General features: G+C 37.7%; 1 protein-coding gene across 1 annotated transcript in view; it reads right to left on the minus strand.

The window, feature by feature from the left end:
- Window positions 1-22,650, minus strand: part of LOC122813623 (vitellogenin-like) — a 487,128-nt gene that overhangs the window by 188,039 nt on the left and 276,439 nt on the right. The gene's annotated exons all lie outside the window — the stretch shown is intronic.

The raw sequence follows: 22,650 nt of genomic DNA on the forward strand, positions 1-22,650 counted from the left end.
ACACACACACACATATATATATATAATATATATATATATATATATATATATATATATATACACTAGGCACTATATAACACAGACTATGAACTTGCATGGAGTTATACCGATTTCTAAACATTTTAGAGATGGATTTCTTCTTCATTCCTGAACTACCTTACCCATTTGGTGTGCCATGATGTTTTTCCTGAAGGTAAGTATTAACTGCATCTTGTTTTGCTCTGTTTCTTTTTAAACCATGTTTAGACACATTTACATCAATAAACCTGGCAAAAAGTATCACTACAAAGACAACAAAAAAGACATGGACAATAAAACCAAAAAAACAAATTTAATATACCAAAATTAAGTGCTTTCAAATTTACACTCTCTAAAGACTTCATTAGAATATAGGCTTAATGAGATCACTTTTATAAGTTCCAGATCCCTCATTTCCAACCATTTTGTTAAATCCAGAAAATAAGCATATATTTTAAGCAGCCAATGCAATTCTTTCACTTCTCATAGTTCATTATGTGCACCACCTCTTAAATCAGTTTACATCTTTTCAATATAAAGAACAGAAATGTATGATCTTGGTTGTCTTTTATGTGCCCAAGTAGTGAATTTGTAGCACAATAGTGTAATAGTTTTAGTCTACTAAAGGTTGTCCAAACAAGCAGGCATTCTCTTTCTTATCTGCCTCTCCATTTAACAAGTTATGCAAATAAGTAATGTTTAGATTGCAGCATGGTATGAGAAATCAGTTTGGCCCGAGAATGGGATAGAAGAAATCAGAATACCAATCAGGTGTACTCTGATTTGAAAAATAAAATCCTGTTTCTGTCTTTTTTTCTCTTTTTTTTTTTTACAGTGTTTTGGAATACTATTTCCTAAATACTTCACAAATCCATGTGCCTAAGAATAATTTTATCCAGATCAGCTGTATGAAAAGCACTTAGGCAGTTATATTTGATCGAGTACTGACCTCGCCACTAAACATTTATATATTTATTTACATAAGGTAATGGGCTAAAAATGCTACAAATTATTACTACCATTTAATGAATTATGTGTCTGCACAGTGCTACAGAATATGAACTACTGATGAATAGGTGCTAAGATGTTATTCTGAGAAGATAAGTACCAGTTTCCGTCATGTCATTACTTTCTCACTTCTCACCTTGGATTTTGATATGTAATTACCAATACTACCTTAGAAATACCTACTCAGTATTCATGCACTGAAAGTGACAGTTATAATAGTACTAAATCAGCAAGAATTTGGGGTACTTAAGCCAGTTCTTTGGCACAGAGAGATAAAACCCTTGACAATGTCCCAGGCAACCCAGGTTCATTAGTAGCCTGGACATTAGAGAAGCTTGCACACAGACAGAGAGAGAGAGGGAGAGAGGTGTAATTAGGGACCATCACCTAAGCTGTCTTCTGTGATACAGGAAAACATGTTTGCCTGGTGTGCACACTTCATGCTTGAATTCCCAATCAGGACTGAAGATGACATGGATTTGGCTGTTGCAAAGGAGGCGGGGTCTTTGTCTTCTCTCATGGCAGTAGATGACTCTCCTTGTGACAATCCATTGAGCCATAGTCGAGTCCCCAAATGATGTGGACATCCTACAGAAGGGCCTCACTGAGACAGATGCCTGGTGTCAGAGCCATGGCCTCAAGCTCAATGCCAAAAAGTGCAGTGTCATCCCCTTTGGTAAAAACTCTGTACCCATGAACTACCACATAGGCAGCAATCTACTTAACACCGCATGTGTGATAAGAGATCTTGGGACCCAGGTGGACAGTAGTCTCTCCTTTGATAGTCAACATCGCCACAGTAGTTAGGAAGTCCTTCTACGTGGCACACCTCATCATAAAAGGGTTCTCATCCAGGAAAAAAGAGGTCATTGTTCCCCTCTACTCGTCACTTATTAGACCCATTATAGAGTACAACACCCCTTTTGGAATATACCTCACAAGACATCTGCAGCAGCTGGAAAGGCCACAGAAGTACCTCACAAAGAGGATTACTGGCCTCAAACAAATGCCCTACACTGACCACCTCAAATAACTCCAACTTCACTCCATAGCATATTGCCTACTCCAAGGTGATCTCTGCCTAACATATAAAGCTATGTCAAACCCAGAGCTGTTGGACATGCTACACCTAAAGAAATCCCAATGCCTCCAAGCTACATGCTCTAGGGACCTAAACCTTGTCACCACAATAAACAGGACATACTGGAGGGATAGATTCCTGTCCCAGAGACTTCCTATGCTCTGGAACAAGCTACCCATCTATGTCAAGCAAAGTTCTTCATTAGCACTCTTCAAGAAAAATCTTGATGAGTGGATGGGAAATAGGAAATACACCCCGGGGATCACTTCTGTGTCTCTGTTCGACAGTGGCACAGGAAAATAACTTTCTTGTGGGCATAAGCGAGGGAACCTTGTTGGCTAGGCTTACGTAGGCCCTTAGGAAGATAGCCTAGTACCTACCTATGAACCTATGCCCTCCCTTGGACATCAGCATGTGCACACATTGGTAACAATACTAATACTAATTTCATGAATTTTAATCGTACTTTGACTTAGGAATGGGGTCCATTCCCGTCATGGTATTAGAAACCCAAAAGACTTGGTGAAATTAAAAACAGGCAATGTAGGACATAAACAGAAAATTCTTCTGATCTCTGGCTGGATAATGGACATGCCTTAAACACACTCTTGTCTCATACATGAATGTGTAATATCGAACATACCAGTGGCAGAAGGAGCAGATGTTAAAAAAAATAATAGGTTAAAGTGTGTGTGTGTGTGTGTGTGTGTGTGTGTGTGTGTGTGTGTGTATTCTGTGATGGCCTATCATGCGCAACAGGATTAGGTTCTTGCTTTATACCTATCACTTGCCATAATACACTTTGGCTCCCCATGTACTTAACAAGATAATGCAGGTATAAACAAAGCAAAAAAAGAACGAATGAATGAGTATTATGTTTGTTTATCATATGCTAAAAACAGATATTTGCAGATTCAAAATATTTCCAATTACTTTAAATGCATGTGCCGTCTATCTCTTGTAGATTATGTATTTGGAGTTGCAACTTGAAACAGAGATTAGATAATGACTGACTTTCTAAAGTTTTGTAGTGTAAGCATATTAATATATCTGTGGTTACCACAGTAGGGGTTACATCACTATACTATTTTTGCTTAAGATTTAGTAATTTTCTTATTATGAATCTTTTCCTAATTTACCAGTTCTGCCTGTGTCATGTGTCTACCAAGGAAATGCACAGTAAGTACTGCATAGCCTCACTAGAATACTAAGCAATAAAATGCCCTTTCTTCTAATGTTTAGCACACTCATATGAATGTCTATAGCACCTCTAATAAGCAAAATATACATTATGATTGAAATCAAATTTCTTAGGTCATGTCTGCTATGAGGGAATGTGATTTAAAGGCTAATGAGCTGGGTAAAGTGATGAGTGTGTCATGTGGTATGCAAAAATTCTAGAGAATTCAATTAGAATTTAGACCTCCTTCAGGATAGATGTCATCTCCTATCTTTGATAACTTTTAAGTCTCTTAAAAATATTTAATGCCAGAAAATTACATGTATATGTGTATATATATATATATATATATATATATATATATATATATGTATATGTATATGTATATATGGTTCCCCTTTATAATCATGAAATACTGAAATCTCGAATTTCAGTATTTCATGACCATAAAGGCACATTTTTAAAATGTCGAAAGTGCATAATCGCAAAGTCAAATATTGAATTTGCGGTTATGGCTTTACGTTACGTGAAGTGCGCTGTTTGGTTTGGATGTTGTTCGGCGTAGTGAATGGATTTATGTGGAATCTAAGGTAAGTGAGTGTTTTGTAAGGGTTTTGGGTGGGATCTTGAGTGTATATGAGATTGTTTGTAAGTTGTATGTGTGGCTTAGGGTAGGAAGGTGAACGTATGAGTGTGTAATTGTTGGATGTGTTGGTGTTTGTCTATGTGTGATGTGTGTGTGTGCGTGTGTGCAAGGGACTGTGGAATGTCTGGGTATGAGTGTATTGTCTTGTACTGTTTGTGTGATCTCGGAGTTAGTATATGTAACTAGGGGGGTGTGGGGGGGGTGCAGGGGGGCTTGTGTGGTGTTTGGTTTTTGTGTGTTTGTTTTGCAGTGTGGGTGTTGTGGTTTATGTGTGGTGGTGTGTATGCTGTGTGTTCGGGATTTGTAGTTTTGGGATTGTGAAGGTTCGGTATTTGAAGGTTTCGCCTTTATGGTTGCAAAATACTGAAATTTGAGATTTCAGTATTTCGCGATTATAAAGGGAACCATATATATATATATATATATATATATATATATATATATATATATATATATATATATACATACACACACACACGCACGCACACATATATATGCGTGTGAGAGAAAATAAGATTTCTTTCATTAAAGGGTAACTTTAGCTGAAAACTGGAAGCTTTGGATCTATAATTTTGATTTTTTTTCTCACTACAAACTAAAAAGTTTGAAGAAGCTCAGTATGCTGCATTCCTCCATGTTCCTGGGAAGAAGCCAAATCGACATTTAGATGTTACTTTTTGTGAAGAGGAGAAGTACGACTGGTACCTTAAAGGATTATTTACTATGGTGCCATCATATTATGGCAAGGCTATGTGCTTAGATTGTACCACAGTATATGCACACTTTGAGTTATTCAGCTCAGTGCTGCAGATAGATATAAATGTAGTAATTATTGCCAACCACAACGAATTTGGCATTTATTAGATATTTGTTCTTTATAAGAGGATCTAGCCCTATTGAGACTACCACTGCATATGGCACTGAGCTGAAGATTAGAACCATGCTGTGAAAATTTTGTGAGTTAAATAATTTTGTATGTAACTGAAATTATGGTTTACTGATACTGTGCCTGTAAAGCATGACAGAAAGAATTGTATATTTCTTAACTAAGCCTGCCAATCGTGACAGAAACGAATGTTTTGTAAAGACATAAAAAAGAAGTAAAAAGTGAACAGTATGTTCAAAAGAATATATTTGTTGTTTAGCAGACATGTGAAAATGAGCTGTCTTTGGATGCTGCTAAGTGAAAGGGCTTTATACTGTGGATTCTGAAAAATTTTCCAGAGGTAGTGAATCTGATTTGCAAGACTACCTGAAAAAAAAACTAATAGGAACTAACAGGCAGAATCTGATGTGCTGCATATAGTATCTTGTCAGAAAATTAATTTAAGCAACTGGGAATAGAAAATACTCAAGGGAAGTTTCTTCAGGCCTTTCTTTCTTACAATTGAATTAACACCCACTGGCAGGTGAGTCCAAAACTAATAAATCCAAACTCCCTTTTTTCAAATATTTACACTTAATGGTAAAAAATATAAGTTAGAGAAGAGTTCAGTGTAACAGGCACCTCAGATGATACTGTGAAGAGGCATGACAATGATAATATTCCTTTACAGGCTTGGGAATCTTGGGAGAACATCATACAGATAAAACCTGACGCTGTGTCACTAACACATGCTCCCAAAAAAGTGCTGCTGAACTCTGAAGCAATGTAGAACAATAACTAAAATATATGGAAAAAGTCTCGGTGTCATTAAGAAACAATTAAAACTAACATAATTTTCTCTAAATATTTTTATCAAATTTTCTACATCTAATTTAAGATACATTTTTTGAAGTGACATCATCATTATCATCATTCAACTCACGTTCTGCTAATGTTCGATACACATATTGTACCCATAAATAACTATATAAAAATAAGATAAATACTAATTGTTTGAACAGCCCTCATCTCCAAACACAGTCATGTGGAATGAGAAAGCTCTTGAAAACCATAGTGGTGGCTGCTGACTTCAAAGCAGTGGTGGGGGGAAGCTGCAGAAAGCAACTTATTGAGTTGGGCTACCTGGAATGGGGTGGGGCTTTATTACAGCACGTCAGTGAATACTCACTCTTTGTAGCCATTTTACTGAATATATAAACCTCAGATGTCTAACTGCAGTCAACAAGGCCAGCCTCAGGTGAAATAAATCCCCAGACAATGGATTTCAGTGTCCCTCCCCTGGCTCCACATCATGCAGACAGATTCCTTCTTTCTTGTTTTTTCATACTTTAACATGATTTTTATCTCCCCCATATTTTAACACAGCCTAACTGATCAAGACTCCACTGTAATAAGTTTAGAGAAAGTAACTATATTAAATTGGGGTCTTGACCCCAAGAAATCATAGGGTTCTAAATGCTGTCAGGTATATCTTTGAGCTTTTTTCACAAAAATGTACTCTAATGATGGCTTGAACAATAAATCATGAGTAAGGAAAGGAATTTAGTCTTATTACTTCATTCAAAAAAGTAATGTTGAGTCTAAAACTTAATATTCAGATCTTGAAAAACAGTAGTTTCCCAATAAGCTGAAAAGACAAATATTTGCAAGGATATATAAATTCCATCTGGGTATATGCCTTCCTACTCCTGCAAAATGAAGTTGCCTAATATGCAACCCTCTGATGTACAGTTTCTCGATTGTTCTATACGGAAAGAAAGTAAAATTACAAATTTTACCTATTATGTAGGTGAGGGTCTGGGAGTAAAAACCAAAGCTCACAGTGGAACCCACAAAGGAGCATAAAGTACATCCAGACTACACACAGAAGGAATAACAGCAAAAAAAAAAAAAAAAAAAAACTCAGCCAGAGATCCAAGCACTGTTCCTTAGAGGACTCAGGACAACACTACTTGATGGGAATCTCTGAAGTCCAACATATGATATAACCACTTATTGAGTACAAAGCTAGTGTTATATTATGATTGGAAGTGAATAAATTATGGACAACTTACTACTTCTAGACACACATCAACCACTTTCCACCATACACACAGTCATTATTATCATAGACACTCCCCATATTCATTTCCAGCCACTTTATTGCTATGCACACCTCAGATATCTGATTTTATTGAACACAAACCTTCTACAGTATTCCATCTGGCTTCTTACAAATGTACAGTACTACTGCAAATCCAGAACAGTGACTGCTTAATCTGAACAAATGACAACAGTGCCAATTACTTTCATTCACAGATGACCCCTGTACCTGGCAATTAAAAATAACTTTATCGACTGTATACAACCCAGATATCAGAATGCAGTAAAGTAAAAATAGTAACACCTGATCACCGAAATTTATTTTAACCACGACACGCACACACACACATATGCAAAGATGCGATCACTTTTATGACTGCGACTGTACACTTCAGGTATTTGATTCTGCTAAATAAGTGAATGAATGAGAGAGATAGAGAACATCGATATCTGTGCAGTAACTGAGACCTGGTTCAAGGCTTCAGAGAGCACCCCTGTAATACCAGGCTACAACTTTTACCACACTTTTCGGCCACCAAACCAGGACCGAAACACTAAAGGAGGAGGAGTGTCCATATTCACCAAGGATATTCACACCACCAGACTAGTTGCCCAACACAATGCATCTGAAATTCTCCAGGTGCAACTAATACTAGGGAAGACTGCAATCCAAACTGTAGCTTGCTACAGGTCCCCCACCATGCCCCAAGATTCTCACTACACCTTTCTAAACATACTGGAAAATATTAAGATACAACCAAACACCCTAATACTGGGTGATTTCAACTACCCTGCCATTAACTGGGAAAACAACTTGTGTACCAACACCTTTGCCCAACGGTTCCTGGAATTCATAAATTCCAATGCCCTGGATTAACTAATCCATAGTCCCACCAGGGGCTCCAATATCCTAGACCTGGTCATTACCAACATGGGAAATAGATTCTCCACACCTATGGTCACCCCCTCGTTGGTCAGGTCTGACCATAAGCTAATCACCCTTAACTTCTGCACCCCCCCCCCAGTAAGAAAACCTCCATAAAAAATCTTCTCCAAAGCCAACTTCATGCTACTCAAGTCAGAAGTGACAAACTTCATGACACCAATGCAGACAGGAACTGAAAGTTTGACTGCTGAATCCTACACTAAGGAACTGTATGAGCACATCCACTCACGCATGAATTGTGCCATCTCAAAAAGAACCAAGATGCTCTCCTCTTAAAAAAGGAAGCCAATCTGACGGTCCCCTGCCATAAACAAACTTTACAACAAAAGGAAGAAACTGTTGTAGAAAAGAGGAAAATCCCAGGATGCAAAAAACTCCCTTACCAGACTCAGTAAGAATGTGAGATCCCTCATAAAATCCTCCAAAGCAAGTTACGAAAATAAAATTGCCAAAGATTCCAAAGACAACCACAAGGCATTCTATAACTATGTCAAGAATCTAAATGGCAATGATCAGACCTGCTCTGAGCTACAACAGAATGGCATTAAATATACTGATTCCAAGGATGTTGCCAATATCCTGGCAGATCAATTCAGTGCCAACTTCACCCCCCTCTCACCCCCTAACCGGCCCATCTCAGTACCGGAAGATTGCCAAATTTCAGTAATAAGGGCCACACAGGTAAAAAATGCAGTCTCCAAAGCTAAGAATACAGCATCCATGGGACCAGATGACATCCTGGGCTGTGTACTACATGAACTACAAAATGAACTGGCACCTCACCTAAGTATCATGTTTAATCATAGCCTCACCTCAGGCTTCATGCCCACTGAGTGGTGCACAGTTACAGTTATCCCACTCCACTAGGGGGGATCCACCTTGGATCCCAGGAACTACCGCCCCATCAGTCTGCTGAGCCTGATTTGCAAGGCCATGGAATGTATTATCATGGAACTTATAAACAAAGACATTGGCAATCTTTAAACACTGGACCCCACCCAGTTTGGGTTCATGAAGGGCTGATCTTGTCTCCTAAACCTTATTGACTTCTTCAAATCAATCTCCAGAGCCATGGACAAGGGTAAGGATGCCCACACAGCATATCTGGACCTCACCAAGGCCTTTGACACCATCCCCCACTCTGGAATCATAGATTGACTTACTAAGCTGGGCATTAAACCCTACATCACTCGATGGGTTGCCAACAGGCTTACTGACAGTACCCACACTGTAAAAGTAGCCCACTTGAAATCCAGCTCCAGACAAGTGACAAGTGGAGTACCTCAGGGTTCAGTCCGAGGACCACTCTTGTTTGGCATCTACTTCTCTGAAGTACAGGCCAGCACTAAGGGACTTTGGCTAACACAGTTTGCAAATGACTGCAAACTGGGGGCCATTATTGAATCTCCAAATTATGTGGCTACTCCATAAAAAGGCCTTACAGAAACAGATGCTTGGTGCCAGAGCCATGGGCTCAAGCTCACTGCCAAGAAATGCATAGTTATCCCCTTTGGGAAAAAACATGTACCCATAAATTACCACATAGGTGGCAGTACACTAAACACCAAATGTGATAAGAGACTTAGGGACACAGGTGGACAGTGGTCTCACCTTCGATAACCACATTGCCACAACAGTCAGGAAATCCTTCTATGTGGCACACCTCAACACTAAGGGCTTTTCATCCAGAAAAAAGGAGGTCATTGTCCCACTGTACTCATCCCTCATTAGACCCATTATAGAATACAACGCCCCATTTGGTATGTACCTCTCAAGACATCTGCAACAACTGGAAAGACCGCAGAAATACTTCATTAAAGAATCACAGGCCTAAAGCAGATGCCCTACGCTGTCTGCCTTAAAAAACTCCAGCTATACTCTGTGGCATATCATCTACTCAGAGGCGATCTCTGCTTAACATACAAGGCCATGTCAAATCCAGAGCTGCTGGACATGCTTCACTTAAAGAAATCCCAATCCCTCAGAGCCACATGCTCCAGGGATCTAAACCTTGTCATCACAATAAGCAAAACATGCTGGAGGGATAGGTTCCTGGCCCAGAGACTCCCCAGACTCTGGAATAGACTGCCCATACATGTCAAGCAGAGCGCCTCTTTGGCCCTCTTCAAAAGGAACCTTGACGATTGGATGGGAGAAAGGAAATTCACCCCGGGGATCACTTCAGTCACCCTGCTAGACAGGGGTCCAGGAAAGTAAATAGTGTGGGAAGAAATAGCCACGGAATTGTTATGGCTAGGCTTGTATAGTTCCTAGGGCTGATAGCCTAGTATCAACCTATGAACTTATTAACCCACTGATAACATATGCCAAGTCAATATGCACAATTTCTGCAGAAGTAAAAGTTATCTAAATAATTCCACATTAAATAGAGCTACTAATGAAAAGGTTGCTGCTAGAAAACTTTGCATTTCAGTGCTTCATCCACAAATGTACTGCCTGCTGCCCTTGAAGAATAAATTGTCTATGTTGCATTAAAAAATGGTGTGCTGGTGTTATTGTCATAACATTTCCTGAAGTGGATCAGCTATGCAATAGGGAATGACTGGCAAACAATGACAAGTTCATAGTTACTAGACATGCAGCCCTGGACATCTTTTAGGAGCGTAGCCAAATTTACAATGGCTCAAAAGCACTGTCTGGTTAAGTGAATTGATAAATATCATACACTAGGTAAATAAAGGAGGGAAGATTCAAACCCTGCACTCTTCCCACAGGAAGCAGTTCATTAACAAGTCAGAGATTTAGTCCTCTTTGCCAACTGCTAAAGTAACAGCTTTAACTAAATCCTTTGAACATCACTCCAAATAGTGCAGTATATGACCTGAGAATGTCAGCCCCTTTGCAGTTGCTGGAGGCTGCAAATAAGGTACTGCAAAATTTATTATTAAAAAGCTACATGTTTAGACTACTATAATGAAAAATATTAGACAATATTACACAATGTAGCCTATTAATTAATCCATTCATTCATTCTGTAGTGCACTGTCTAAAGCAAAACAATTAAAGAACTATAAAAGCTGCAGCAGCTTTTCTTGGGCAACCCAAAAGTCATACAAAAATCAGAATTTCTACATACAACATACTTTTCTTTTGGGAGGGCTTACAAACAAGACACCTACATCTCATTTTCGACCTCCTTATGTATTCTCTGTCATCAAGAATAGCTATCCCCTCTGACATCACTTTGCACAGTTCTGACTGACTTGAATGGCTAATAATACTGTATTGCTACAACATGCACATCCAGAGTCAACCGATCTTGATCGTGGTGAAATGGAGCCATATACAGGGTAATAAATCAGGCCCACATCAGCCGTACTAATAGTCTATTACATGGCTGACTTTCTCCAGAGTCAACAAAGCTTGATCATAGCCAAATGGAGACATATGCAGAGTAATGAACCACTCCCACACCGGTCATATTAATATCCCATTACTTGGCTATACCTCCTCAGTTAGCATAAACACTGTTCAAACCTGTCAATGTATATACAATTTTCTTATTTACTTTTACAATCATAGACATTTGGATTTCATGTAAAATATATTAAAAATTTTACAGAAAAAAATTTTCAGACATTTTCTAAACAAAACAAAACACTCTCACATTAAAATCATACGAAGCATGAGAAACAACTTTCTCTTCCCTTAAAACCTACATTTAGTGAAAATGCATCTGGAAACCATTGAACTACAAGAGATGCTGGGATTCATACTCAAATATTATATAGTGAAGTACTAGTTTGCATCTATGTGAAGAATGCAGGAACTGAGAAAACGAATGCCTGATGCATTTGCTAACAGCCTGTGACAACCCACTTGACACAAGTGTCCTTTTTCAGCAGCTCAGCAGTATCGTCTAGTGACGTAACATGGCAGAGTCACACAGAGGACAAATAAAGACTAAGGGAACCAAACCATATACTACAGGAAATAGTCTTTAACAGCTCATAGCCTCACTCATCTGCACTAAGTGCTAAACAAACTGTTGTAATCTAAACACAGATCATTTTATGTATGCCTGCAAAAAAAAAGCTGAATTGATAGTTAAACTAAACATTTAAACTCTTATTAGACTTCATGCTGTCCAGTTTATTCACAGCTAAATATTAAAAACCTGCAGACATTGAACAGAACAAGGATCCAAAGGATCCAAAGAGCATGTCGCACATGATGTTCCCAATTTACTATAACAAGTTTCCTTCCATTGTGTCATAACTACTCTGGTTGATATGTGGTTACTAGGCTTTCAGTCCAGGGGACCACTGAGGAGCCTAGCCCACATTTCCAGTTGACCAAAACACTCTTTGGTTAAGTGATTTTCTCAAGGACAGGGCACAAATATGAGGCAAAATTAGAGCTGTTCAGCTAAACTGGAGACACATAAGAGCAGACTAAGTTAATAGAACAACATGTATTCCGTGAATCACAAAAATTATGAAGGTCTAATGACTGAAATCAACTGACTATAATCCTAAGTGATTACCAAATAAAGCAAGAAAGAAAAAAAAAGTTAATGGAAGACTGACAGCTAGTGTGGAGAATTAAGGCTCTTGTCTGTAGTACCTGAGGTAGAGGATTTGACTCTGATCGAGTTACTTAACTAGATAACCTCCTGTACACTAGGACAAATTATGCATGTGCGTACACACACACACACATTTGCTTCTCCTGTTATTGTCTTTGGAATTATATTGAGTTAGAAAACACCAATGCAATCTCTCATTTGCTCGTACTGACTCATATTTTTCCCATTAATAAAGTAAAGAAAAACTGCTTTACCCTTCTGCTGCTGCTGCCCTATTTTGAGTTAAAACATTGTGCCAGTATCTATAAATCTCTCATTGGCTCTATGATCCTCATTGGAAACATAGCCAGTAAAAGAGAATGTTGGCTGAGTAGCAGGGTTTTTTAAAAAATCTAGCAGAAAAATTTAGCATCTGAGCAGGAAAAAAACAAACAAAAAAAAAAACAAACAAACAAAAAAAAAAAAAAATATGTATATATATATATATATATATATATATATATGTGTGTGTGTGTGTGTGTGTGTGTATGTGTGTGTGTGTATATATATATATATATATATATATATATATATATATATATATATATATACATACACACACACATATATATATATATATTTTTTTTTTTTTTTTTGAATAATGCTGTATGACCAAACAAGCACAGGGCCCTAGTCAGCTGCTTAGGTCACTCTTGTGCTGTATCCAGTTAATGGGTACCAGAAGATAATATCATGTTTGAACCAGTGTTGCACAGTAGCCATAAAGCAACTGATCCAAGTTGTCATTTCCCCCCTTTTAAGTAAAATCAGTGCTGAAAGTTCACTCATGGTATAGTGGAAATCCATTTTGAGTTTGAGTTTTGCTGTATCCTGAAGTATCTTGATGAATCATTAAAGGTTAGGTTGAGGTGAAATGATTAAGGATTGAATAGCAGTTATTTTGTCATTTAATTCACATGCTAGTGTTTAGGTAGCTCCATTTCTGGAGGCTTTACTTGTTTTGTTAACTTGTATCCTTTAATCTTTAAAGGTCTGCAAACTGTACATAGGAAATCAAATTAGTCCTGCTTGCTACAATTTATTTTTTTCTTGTATTTATTAAAAGGGTGGGGTGCAAGCAAATGGGCACATTGTGTTGCTTACCAATTCTAATGACTTGTTTCAGCCATCTGTACTATTTTTTTTTGCCAAACATCTAACTCAGTTGGATACATCACAACAAACTGTGTGTGTGGTGGTGGAGGATGACTGGAAAAATGCACTCAGCTTTTTTCTCTTAATCCACTTGCTTTTAATGTTCTGATGAATGAAGTCTGGTGGACAACAGCAACTATTTTTTTCTGAAGTTTTAATATGCAATTAATTAATAAGCCTTTCTGGTAAAGCTCTGAAATGTTTTATTTTACCCCTTAAATAGAAGGTTTAGTTCCTAGCTCCACCCCCTCAGTTCACAAATGATTAACCTTAAGTGACCTCCTCTATCTTATGAATGCGTCCTTAATTGATCAGTTCTAATTTCTGCCTAACTCAGAAGAGACAGAGCTGTGGTCTCTTTTGAAGTTTTAATATGCTGTTAAAGCAGAATGCAAGTAAAACACAACGTAAAGAAAACAAACCACAGTATTCAAAATATAAAAAGGCAGTGAAGTAATACAAAATACAACAAATAAAAGCAAACTAACCTTTCCTTCACAGCAAAGTGTAGCAGAGTCTGGATGAGCCTTTCTGGTAAAGAAATAATTTTCATGATCTCATAAATGCTCTTCAGTTTAAACTGTGGTGTTCATGGCTGGATCTTATGATAAGATTATAGTGATCTTTATACAATTTCATGTAGTTCATCCAAAGTTTATTTCTTCATATCAATAAGGAGTGTACACTTTCAACAAAGTGGATATAATTGCTAGTGGGGGTGGGGTGTTTGGTGTGGATGAAAGTATTGTATGCTATTTTCATCTGGTCATCTTTAAACTGCCTTTAATCAGGCATTGCAGGAGTTGGAATGCTTTGGCTACTGTGTGTGTGAAAGAAATTTGAAATATTGACTTTGGTTATTTTTTTTTACACAGATGTCTGAAAGGAATGTAGTCAACAATGTAGCTACAATTGTTGAGTTTGGGTGATGTCTGTGGGTAAAAATGACTGACCCTGCTGAGCTGATAAAAGTTAGTCACTACTCTGTCTTTGCAGTAGTAGTGTGTATTTCTGTAAAGCAAACTGACACTTTTATCATTATTTAGTAATACATCTTGTTTCACTGCTTACTGGAAAAATGATCTAAAATTACAAATTTAAAAACACACACTAAAAAATTTAAAACAACCAGGAAGGTGAATCAAAGAAGACATGCATATATGCATGGCCCTAAAAATTTGTGCAGGGAGGGCCTATGGTTTGAAAACAGAGCTGGGCCCAAGGAATGCATACTCTGCCACAGGCCAGATGCATTTTTAATGAATGTGAGCTTCAAGGGAAGAAATGTTTACTGTTGCTCATTCCAAGTCCATTTTTAATGTGAAACTGTTTTGTTTAGCAAATTGCCATCAGTGCTTGTGCTCTAAAATTTGAAATAAGCTTTAAATTAAATCCAAATCTCTGTAATCATTGTAAAAGTAATTACGAAAATACTGTACACACTGGCACGTTTGAACAATGTTTTTGGTATTTGGGGAGGGACAGCCAAGCAATGGGACACTGGAATGGGTGGTTGTGAGTGTGTGAATGTTTGTGGGGGGCGGGGAGGGGGGCTGGTCCATTACCCTGTGTAAGGTCCCATTTGACCATTAGCCAGCCCTGCTTATCATGACTGAAACTTATTTTCATGTAATAAATATGACAGTGGCAAAGGGCAGTGGATAGATTATGTTATACTACTAAACTGCTAGGCTCACCCAAGCCGCAATCCAGATGTAGGTATGTTTGCAAAGCATGGCCAAGGATGGAAAATGCCCCATATTTTAAAAATAAAAATGACTTTGCATATGATAAATATAAACCACACAACTCATCATTTAAACTTCAGGAAAAAATGGAGGGGGGGGGGGGTGGCACAACTCAGTGTTAGAGTAAACTGTCTAAATAAGAGGAAAAACTCAAAAGAAAAACAAAAACAGCTTGTTCCCATACTAGACCTTATGCACTCCCATGTTCAGTCCTGGTTTCTTTCATTTTCAGTCTCAGTCACCTGAGGCAGCCATAACCAATAGGTAGGGCTATTCACTATTTAAGCATAATGAGCAATGTTTCTGAAACTCTCAACTTGCAAGCCAGTTGGTGAAATAAGCTTAATGCCAGGACATTTTCAAAACAGCTTGGCAAGTGAATTAAACTGATTTCTCTTTTTTTTTTAATTATCTGGTGTTCCAAGCACCAGGAACAGCAGAAAATCAGCTATTAAGCTAAGTTAAAATAATAGTCACCTTCCTGAATTGTATTTTGAAACTATTTATTTATTTATTGCTTTTAAGGAGCTGCAGCCCAGCAGGCAGTACCATGAACCACCCCTTGAAAAACAAGCGAAAGAGAGAGAATGAGAGGAGGGAAAGAGACAGAAAGAGAGAGAGGCACTCCGGTGGCAGCATTTCAAGGCACACAATGGTCATATGCCTGTTCAGTTGCTGGTGTCCAGGCCTGCCTTCCACTGGGTAGTCCCCCTTTATCACTGACTTTGCCAATCTATCCATGGGGCTTTAACTTTATCTTCCTTCATCATTTGGTGTTCCAACTGCTTACAGCATCCCATCTTCTTACCTCCCCTTCATCCTCTTCCTAATGTAGGCATTCTTCTATCTGAAACTTGAGATTTGGCTCTAACCATAGACTCTGAACTGACTTGCTCCATTCCTACCTCATTCTAATGTATTTCTCCTCTCTTTTATCCACTCATCATCTATAGGATCTGTTTTCCATGTACCTCTGAGTTGACATGGGCTTAAACTGTCACACTCTTGTGCAGCTCAAGAGTCTCACTACCTCTTTCAAGCACATGATTCCATCTCTGTCTCACACTGGGACACTGTCCTCTCCTCTTCCCTGTCTCTGCATGCACTTTCTTTGCCTCTCCACAGCAGCTACAGTAGCAGCAGCAGCAGATACTTTCAACAGTTACCACAACGTCTGTTTCTGTCCAGCTACATTTGTGTATATTCAAATGCCCAGCAGCTTGTCCTTTCCATTCTAACTGCGATATGTCAGTGGAGTGCAGGCTGACTGCTGCTCATTTTTTTCTGAGATTCCTTAACAAAGGACCCAATTGTATATAATATGGGGAAGCTAAGATTTTACTTTATGTTCATACCATCTGGAATCATTTTATAAGCAACCCCTGCCAGAATGGCCACTCCTTGCATCTATAGATGTGCAGCTTCACAGTCATATGTTATGGTCTGCCACTGTTGGCGGGCCTACCAACCCTATGATCCCTATTCACCTTACGTTTTATATATTACACTTCCATCAAAGTCTCCTTTAACTATTTATTCATTAAAAAAAAAAACAAAAAAAAAAAAACATTGGATTTTGGCCTTGTAATCCATCCACTAGTCTGATCAGTCATATATTTTCTCTTCTGCTTCTCTTCTCAAGATCTTTACATTTTGCCATCAGTGGAATAGTCCCTTTCCACCTTTCCTCTGACACACAAGCTCTTCCAACACTTCCAGTCTTCAACCAGCCACCACTACTTCTTCCTGGGGCACTGTCATCTGCTTCCTAACTTCACCTAGTTCTACTTACAATGCCCTCTTAACCACATTCAGGCTCCTGAGATGTTTTTTCATCTGTTTTCACTTTCATCCTCCCACCACTTTCACTTCAGTTTTTAGTCATTACTGCCACAGTAATCTTGCATGGGTCTATGTTAAAAGATCTATTTTCAAAATAGTCGAATTTTGTATGATCGGCTATTTAAAAAGTCGTATGTATCACTATTTACTTAAACAACAAATTGTCCAGAGATCACAGTACAGAAGAGTTCAAGAAATATGCCCTTTTCCTCACTGTGGGGCAATCTCAGAGCTGGTACATATAATTAGCAGAGGATGTGGTGGTGCTGTTTTTGAATTTTTACATGTTATTTTTTTTTTTTACATATGTTCAACTTTATAGTCAGTCATATGAGTTCATAGGTTTATAGGTATGTACTAGGCTATTGGCCCTAGGGCCTATACAAGTCTAGCCAAACAAGGTTCCCTGGCTTTCGCCACCCAAGAAAATTATTTTCCTGTGCCCCTGTCGAGCAGAACCAAAGCAGTGATCCCCAGGGTGAATTTCCTATTACCCATCCAATTGTCAAGATTTCTCTTAAAGAAGGCTAATGAGGAGCTTTGCTTGACATGAATGGGTAGCCTGTTCCAGAGCAAGGAAATTCTCTGTGACAGGAATCTATCCCTCCAGCATGTTCTGTTTATTGAGGTGACAAGGTTTATGTCCCTGAAGTGTGTGGCTCGGAGAGATTGGGATTTAAGTGTAGCATGTCCATCAGATCTGGGTTTGACATGGCTTTGTATGTTAGGCAGAGGTTGCCCCGGAGTAGGCGATATGCGATGGAGTAGAGCTGGAGTTTTTTGAGATGGTCGGCATATGGCATCTGTGGCTTTTCCAGCTGTTGCAGATGTCTTGTGAGATACATGCCAAACAGGGCATTGTACTTTATGATGGGTCTAATAATGGATGAGTAGAGAGGAATGAAGACCTCTCTTTTTCTGGAGGAGAACCCCTTTGTGATGAGGTGTGCCACATAGAAGGATTTCCTGACTTCTGTGGTAATGTGATTATCAAAGGAGAGACCACTATCTACCTGTGTCCCAAGGTCTCTTATCAGACATTCGGTGTTTAGTAGGTTACTGCCTATGTGTAGTTCATGGGTAAGGTGTTTTTCCCAAAGGGGATGACAGTACACTTTTTGGCATTGAGCTTTAGGCTATGACTTTGACACCAAGCATCAGTCTCAGTGAGGCCCCTTTGTAGAATGTCCACATCACACAGTTGATCATATGAAATGGATTATTTAAAAAGTAGATCATATGACACATATCCACTCTTGCAAACACTATAATGCTATTTTTACCTTGAACTAACACTTCGTCCCTACCACTGTGCCAATTTTCCAGTCTCAACAGCAACCCCCTGAGGTAGAAGAACTGGTACATACTATGGTCAGTATTTTGAAGATATACGAGATTTGTATTTGTATTGATACTCTGAATAATTAAAAGAGAGTTTTAACAGTTGTTTAGTCTTGAAGAAAGGGTGTAAAAACTACAAAAAAGCAAAGTTTATTCTCAGTACTAAATGCATATCAAGGATGCTGACAGATAAGCATTGATTAGCAATTCTCCAAAATACATGCATCTAATATACTTTTAGGAAAAAAAAATGTATTAGAATTCAGTTTCATATTTTGTCATTACCAAGCATATTCCACTCAGTTGTTACCCAAATCATTGACGATTTATATGTTGTTATAAACATAACAGACCTATTTATTTAAAATTTGTTTAATGGGAATGTCTGACTTGGAACAAAGCTAATTTTCAGCGGAGGCCGGGGGAGAAACTTTATTATTGTGTGGTCAGATACAAGAGGACCATAACAAGAGGCTGATACAGATGCTAATTAGATTAAGACAACACCATTTCAATTTAAATAAGAACAATTGTAAAATCAGAGTGGCATGAATTAAATGGTAATGGTCTGAAATGTTGAGACCCACTACTGCGAGTCCTGAGATATGAAGACTAAATGTCTAAAAGAACAGCCTTACATATGCTAAGTCTGAGGTGCCATCTCTCAGAATATTCCCTTCTCTCTGAGGTATGGTGCTCTCAGAGTTGGTATATATAAGTCTGGGGGCTGTGGGAGCATTGCCGCCACATGGGGGCTGTAGGGGGTCCAACCCCACCAGCAAAAAGAAGTTTTAAGGGGAAGAGTGATTTCTGAGATTTGCTCTTCTCCTGTGTTTTCGGTCTTGCTTTTTCAGCTTAACAGCACTCAGCATTTCAAGTGCAGACATTTCAGTAGGGAGCCAAATGAAATGCATGTGTCATATTCAAATATGAAAGGGTCTGTATCCTGATCCAGAAAAAAATATAAATATCATGCAAATATCAAGGCCAGAAGACAAATAGGAATTACTGAATTGTCTAGAAATTATGTAGTACCTTCCAGACTCTGTAGCTATGATGTCTGAAGTAAACCTACTTTCAACTAAATCTGTTAAGTAAGATTTAAATAATATGCAACTTGGTAATGGAGCTGTAAACAGGAAAGGAATTTCAAAATGTTTAAGACAATAGTTATAGTTGATACAACATTACAGTACTATGACATTACTAAAGCAGTTGTGGAGTAAATAGATGGCAGTCAGAATGTTATTAGAGCTGTGATCGTAAAGGGTAATGTACCAGTCACCAATTGGTCTGTATACAGGTTTATAGACACCTACAGGAAATATGCTATGATCAAAAATAACTGTGAAGAATAATGTAAGGATGTGAGAAATTCAGAAGTTTGTCTATTGTAAAGAAGATCAGGGTGAAACTAAAAAAAAAAAGACTCTTGCAAAGCATATTCAAAGTCCTTGTACAAGGTACCTAAGAGATTACAACGGATGTTACTTAATATACAGATGCATTATCGGAAAGTGACATACAAATCAGGCAAAGAACTATTCAGATATGTTGAGTAGGACATATATCTGTCAATGGAACATAAATAACTATCAGAACTAAAGAGTTTTTAGGCTATACAGATGTTTCTAGGCATAAGAAAAAGTCACAAAAAATGAGGGTTGTGCTGTTGTTGATCTAGAAATGCAAATGTTAAAAGAAATTATAATGTGATACTGGCTTTAAAAAGTCTGTAGGGAAGAAGATGTGTTCTTTCAAGGAAGAAATATGTTGTGTCATAGGCTTGATATTCATAGGTGCCAAATAATAGTTCCCTATCAGATGAGAAAGTATATACTTGACAGGGCACTTGAATCAAGAATAGAAACAGTAAAGTACTAAGAAAGATAGTGAAATGCAATGTTTTAGCCAGGAATGTAATCAGTTAATAAGTAACCAAATTAAGCCATTTGCAATGTATACCATAATAACAACCCACAGGAAAAAAATGGTGTAATTCTCAGTCCCAGATTATCCTTGGAACTGTGGAGTTACATATTTGCTTCAGTTCAAATAAGCCATGTATCTCATACGTGTAGATTATTATTACAAGTTATATGAAATAATCAGATAGATACAACACCTATGAGTGTGATTAGTATATTAAACTGTATATTCTTGAGTGAGCGATATCTGATGTTCTCTTATCTGACAATGGTCTACACTATATAACTCAAAGCTTAAAGTCGGTGGAACACAGGCATGATTTAATACCTTTTATTGGACCAACATAGATTTTTCAAAGATTTGTACTCAAGCTTTCAGGCTTGTAAGTTCCTTTGTTGGGAGTTATTAAATTTGCTGACATTAATACAGTGCCTAAATAACCACTTGTGCCTATAAAGGGAAGGATTTAATTTTTTTCTTATTTGATAAAAAATAAAATTGAAAAATACCAGTGTATAAAAAACAAAAATGTGCAGCTGAAATGCTTAGTATGACAATGCCTCCTCAGAGACAGTCATGTTAGTCTGATAACAGATATACATCACATCTATATTTCAGTGTCTGTGTTTTCTGTTAGTGGATCAAGATGACATTTCTTATTTTTCCTACCAATATCCAATTCAGAAATTCAAGTCTGTGTATAAATGATCATTCAGACATAAAAAAGTCCGGTTAACGCTGTCCTAAGTCTAATGGACAGGTGGAGAGAGGTAACCAAACGGAGAATAATCTCATGAGAAACAGCTGCTGCAAAAGGTACAAGGACTGTCATCTTGCTATTTTAGGATATACGAGCAAGCCACCGCAGGATCTCACTTTATTTTCTAATTAAAAAGGTTAAAAAATAGGTTAATTACCTCAGCTATGTTGCTTATACATGGCAGTGAACATACACATAATGTTGATAAAAAAATCAGCTGGTATAGAAATACTGCTAGAACAGGAAGCACATAAGATGATCAGACTTACAGTTTAGAGACAAAAACATGGAAAAGTTCACCTATTGAAGCTAAAGTTGTTGGTGAAGCAGCTGCACCCAGATTCTATGCAGTTCATCGAGAGGAAGCAAATCTTATTAGAAGAAACCACAATTATACAAAACAAATACATCAAAACGGAAGTTAACAGAAGAGGAGCAAAAAATGGATCTGTTAAAACTGTGATAGTTGAATGTCAGACAAGGATGTTAGAGGCTGTGGTCTCCACATTAAAGTGTTGTACAACAAGAATGTTCTCAAACTCAAGCAGTTGTCTAGTATCAATAATCTTGCTAAATTGTCTAGCTAAGGGAGATCGCTGAAGTTACTGGACAAATATACCAACTGTTTTACATCTATGGATGAGGTTTTTGTTCAATGTGTGAATTGAATCTAGTTTGTGACTTTAGAATCCATGAAGGAAAAAAATGTGGCGGTGGAAGGTTCAGAAGGAACTGAGAAAAAACATCTAGGTATTTGTGAGAATTAGCAGGGATAGTTGGGGTGCCTAATAGAGATTTTAACAAGGAGGGGTTATGGAGAGGCACTCAAAGATGCCAAAATCATTGATTTTATTTCAGAAGTGTATCAATGATCTGTCCATTGTTAAACAAATACCATGCCATTATGGTAAATGAGCAAATTTTGAAACCCAGTCCTTTAATTTGCTATACTGGATTTGGGATGAAGAGAAAGTATGTTAATCTGGCCAAACTCTATTTCAATTACTAAACTCATACAATTTAGAAAGAAGAGACTATTTTCTAGTGAGTAGTTACTAAGATAAAAAAAATGAAGATTGTGTGTAGTGACTATGGTTATTAGTGTGAAAAACTACATGGATACTTTTTATTTATTTAAGAAAGGCATTGCATTGCAGTCACTATATACATTCAGTGTAACAGCATTATATTGCAGTCACTATATACAGTCAGTGTAACAGCATTGCAGTCACTATATACAGTCAGTGTAATAGCACTGGATTGCAGTCACTATATACACTCAGTGTCTCAGTGATTCTTCAGATTCATAATTCAGAATGAATACATATTCATAGTATACATGATACTCTGTAATAAGTATTCTAGCAGCACGCTGATGCCTGAGAGTACCCCAAGTGTGATAAGTACAGTTTGATCATCAGGTCTTAATATTAGAAGTAA

Source organism: Protopterus annectens, chromosome 10.part0 (genome assembly GCF_019279795.1).
Source record: "Protopterus annectens isolate FY-2018-M chromosome 10.part0, PAN1.0, whole genome shotgun sequence".
NCBI classification, from domain to species: Eukaryota; Metazoa; Chordata; order Ceratodontiformes; family Protopteridae; genus Protopterus; species Protopterus annectens.